We start from the raw sequence: 4,780 nt of genomic DNA, 5'->3' as shown, positions 1-4,780 counted from the left end.
TAAGACCAGACCATAAAATGATCACTTTTTTTATAACGACTGTTTACTATTAAAACTGACTATTTCAATTCGATGACCTAGGGTAACTTGATCCTAATCCTGAGCTAACTATGGACTCCTATTTATTTGGGATTATCCTTTAATCTGCATGGGTGAGAATGACTCAACATTGCTGCTCAATAAGCCTTCCATTATAGGGGTAAGACTGGATAAATAGCTAGGGACATAGTCTTGCAAGACGAAATATACTCCTATCCATTTTAGGGTTAGCAGATAAATTGTTCCCTTGAGTACTGACTTCTGGTCTTGAACAAAGAGGTCATGCCCTCTCTATGGCTGAGTAGTACTCTATTTATTGGTACGACCATAAATCAATTGTTCATTAAACGATCAGTGAAAACTTAAGGAGCAAAATGTATTATAGGGGTAAAATGGTAATTTTTGACCTAGCTGTAAATACGAACAATGTGTGGATGATCGACTTACTGATTATGGTTAAATCAAGTGAACAAAAATATATCTACAATAAGGAGAGTGCAGCTATTGAGCTATAGTAGAATGTCTCGGTAGTTAACGAATATTGATTAATTCAGTTTGAAGAGTTTAACTAATTAATCTCAAATCGTTGGAGCTTTTGATCGGTAGGTCCATTAGGTCCCTCTACTAACTAAAGGATTAAAACCTTAAAAAAGCGTGTTAAGTGAATTTGAAATGTTCAAATTCAGTTTAGGGTTTGGATGATTATCTTCGACATAATCAAACATTTAATTATCGATTAAACGTGCTGGAGAGTTGGAAATATTTAAATGAGATTTAAATATTACATGAATAAGGATTCATGTTTTGGATTAGGGTTTTAATTATTTTAATATTTGATATTAAATTATGTAATTAATTAATTAAAATTATTTATTTAAAATAATTTTTAATTTGAATTTTCAACTTCAGAAATTAGTTTTTTAATTTAATATGATTTAAATTGAGAATCAAAATTAAATTAAAAATAAAATAGTTTTAAAATGAAAGTGGGTTTTTCTCACTTTTCCATTAGATCCTACACTTAATCCACTCAATTGAGTGGAAGATTGAGTGTCAATCTTCTTCATTAACATGATTGCATGATAGATTTGAATAAATAAGGATTTTTCCGAATGAAAATCGTTCATACAATTTGATATTCAAGAGAAAAAACTCTGAAAATTTTTGCTTCACTCCAACTTTCAAAACTCACACCAAATCTCTCTTAATTTGGGTTCCACCACCCAATCTAAGGCTTGATATTAGTAGAGAAGACTCTTATGGTAGTGTACTATAAAGACTGAAGGAGAAATTGTCGGGGATGATGCCTTAAACTCTCGTGTTCTATAGTTTGTAAACACAGTTTTATGTATAATATATGATATTTTCTTCACTACTTGTCTTTGAACATTGGGTATTTTATTTGCTTTACCACAAACCAATAAACTAAAATCCTTAGTTGTCAGTATGTAACTTAAGCATGTATGTAGAGACATACAAGTGGATCATGTCTTAAGTGATAACCAAAATAGTCTATAGTATATGGATATAGGAGGGAAACCTTATCCTGGTAACTCTACGGATGCGGCCCACTTTGTAGAATAGTTACAAATGTTGTGACTTGCTACAGATGGTCTGATCCTAATCATTCATGTAGGACATGCGAACTAGGGCGTCCTATACAAAGAATTCGTATAAAGCCTGACCACGAAGTGTTAACATCTCGTTATATAACACTGTACATGACAGAGACTTCACTTCACTAGAATGACCATAGGTGACATGACCTCAATCCTGAGTGAGTTGAGAACTCCTGCCTTTGAGGGCGGTCATTTGATTTTCATGGGTGCGAGTGACCTGTTCGTTGACTCAAACCTACCACTTTCTGTATTCGTCTGATTTGGGAATTGGGAACTCAGCTACACAAAATGGAATTTACTTCTTCCCCGAAGTAGGGATAAGTAGATAGATTGTTCCCTTAAAAGCTGATCCCGAGACTTGAATGATATGGTGCCACATATTGGGATTGGTGTCCTAATTCTCTCATATTTCCGGAGTCTCGTTGTTTTGTAAAGATATACATTATTTAATTAATAAAATAAGTGTTATTTAATTCTGGAATTTACTCATATCCAATAAACAAAGCTCATTGGTTATTTTATGTGAACTTAAGCATGTATATGTGATATACAAGTAGATTATGCCTTAAATGATAACCTAAATAGGTCTATAGAATAAGGATTAAGGTAGGATACCTGATCCTTATGACACTACGGAAACGACCCGCTTTGTAGAGGTTTGCAAGTGTTGTAAACTACTACAGAAGGTAGACTCTAACAATTCATGTCGAGACGTGCGAGCGGGGGTTTCCTATACAAAGAGTTTATGTAAGACCTGGACCACTAGATGACTAGACTCTGTATATAACGTCGTTGATACTAGAGACTTACATCTCACCTAAACGACCATAGGTGACACAACCTCAACCCTGAATGTTTTGGAAACTCCTGCCTTTGAAGGCAGTCCTTTGATTAGTATAGGTGAGAGTGGCTAGATTGCCAACTCAACATGCTTACCTTTTTGGGGACTTGTCTGATTTGGGAGCTAGGAACTCAATCCACAAGATGGAATTCACTTCTTTCCCAAAGCAGGGATAAGTAGAGAGATTGCTCCCTTAAAGGCTGATTTCGAGGCTTGAACATAGTGGCCACAACTTCTCTTTGGAAGAGAAGACTCAGTCATAGTAGGACTATGAGTTATGTTCATTAAAGGGATCAGTGGTACTTAAGGAGACAGATGTAACTACAGGGGCATAACAGTTATTGGCCCAACTATACTTACGAGCGATCTGTGAAGGGTTGTTGTACTTCTAATTGGTTAAGATGCACACATAATATATCTGTGGTAAGGAGAGTTCAACTGTCGGTCTTTAGTGGAGTGCCTGGAAGTTAACGGATGGTGGATCCCATGACTAAAGAGTTTAGTTAGTTATTCACGTACTGTTGAAGCTTCGAGCTACAGGTCCATGAGGTCCCCTTGGTAGCTCAATGAATTCAGTTGAAGATCAGTTCTTAGTTTTGTTTTGAAATGTTCAAATTGACAAAAGATATTTTGATTATATATGATATAATCCGTATTATGTATGAGATACATCTAGTGGAGGATTGATGTAAATGAGATTTACATTAAATACCATGGAATAGAAAAAGAACTATGGTTTATATGTTTCATGAGATGAAATATTAAAACTATAGGTTATAAATATAGTATGATAAGTTGGTTATCATTTATATTTGTAATAATATTAATTATTAGATAATTAATTCTTTTTCTTTAATAACCAATTGAGTGGGTGGTTATTCGATTTTAATGGTAACCGTGAGTTAAAAGAAAAATGGTTTTCCTAATTTTAGTAAGTTTTTCATAAAAGTTTTTTGAGATTTCTTTTGGAAAAAAGAAACTCACGGAGTTGTCAAGTAAATAAAGATTTACTAAACGACGGTTTGGGCGAGCTAAACGGTCGTGTAGTGGTGAGCTAAATGATCGTACAATATTTACTAAATGATCGCATAGCTTTTGTTAGATGATCGCTTGCCCAAATTAAGTGATCGTGTAGTGTTTTTAAGCAACAAACACTGAGCTAAACGATCGCATAGCTTTAGATAAATGATTGAGCATCGACCTATACGATAGATCTCCGCCATTTCCCACTTGTCTAGTCGTGTACACGATCGGTGTTTCCTCCTTTGTCTGCCTCATAGTCCGAACAGAGCCCACCTTTAGAATTCTCACACCGAGAATACCAAGGTAGCCTTCTTAGTGGTGTCATACCCAACTCGACACCCTCATGGTTTTGTGGAGGCCGTTCGTGTTGCTGAGGAGTTCGTGACTGAGATAATCACTGAGTTCGAGCGTAAAGTGTTCGTGCTGTGTTACAGTCGTGTAGATCGAGCGTTCGATGTTGCTGTTGTTCGAGTAGTCATGCGCAAAGGAGCGTGGAGACGTATCTTCAAATGTTCGTAGAGTTTTCTCTTTGTTCATTTGAATTTTCATGCTGTAATTTATGTATTGATTGTATAACTGCATGTTTCTGTACGACTGTAATTTGTATTGTTCATTCATGATTGTAATTTGGAATGGTCTTATTTCCACTGCTCATGGAAATTTCAAGTCCGATTTCCTTCATCACACACCTTCTCATGGCCTGAGAGGTGTCCACACATAGGAGGACTATGTTGTATTGTTCATTAGAGGATAAGTGGTACTTGAGGAGTTACATGTAACTACAGGGGCAAAACGGTAACTTGGTCCAACTATACTTACGAGCATCTGTGAAGGGTTATCATACTGTTGACTTGTTATATTTAATGGACACATAAATATATCTTTGGTGAGAAGAGTTCAGCTGTCGGTCTTATCACTTAGGGTACTTGGTAACTGTTTTGCTAAAACTAATTGGTGTTGAATGTGGTTTAAGCAAAGAATTATAAAAGTTTGCTCATTTTTCAGCAACGATTTTAAAATGGCTACAACCACTATTGCTTTTCTAAGTGCTAAAAATTAACTGGCGACAATTACGCTAGTTAGAAACATATGATCACGACAATACTCATCATCTAGGATCTTATGTTTGTCCTTACGGAGAAGTGTCCTCCTATTCCATCTCCAAACACCGCTCGAAATGTTAGAGAGGCGTACGAGCGATGGACACGGGTGAACGAGAAGGCCCGAGCCTATATCTTGGCCAATCTTAGTGACGTGT

Source organism: Benincasa hispida, chromosome 9, assembly GCF_027475165.1.
Source record: "Benincasa hispida cultivar pf3 chromosome 9, pf3_genome.v1.1, whole genome shotgun sequence".
Lineage (NCBI taxonomy): Eukaryota > Viridiplantae > Streptophyta > Magnoliopsida > Cucurbitales > Cucurbitaceae > Benincasa > Benincasa hispida.
The sequence above is the reverse complement of the archived record's forward strand: the minus strand, read 5'-3'. Positions refer to the sequence as shown.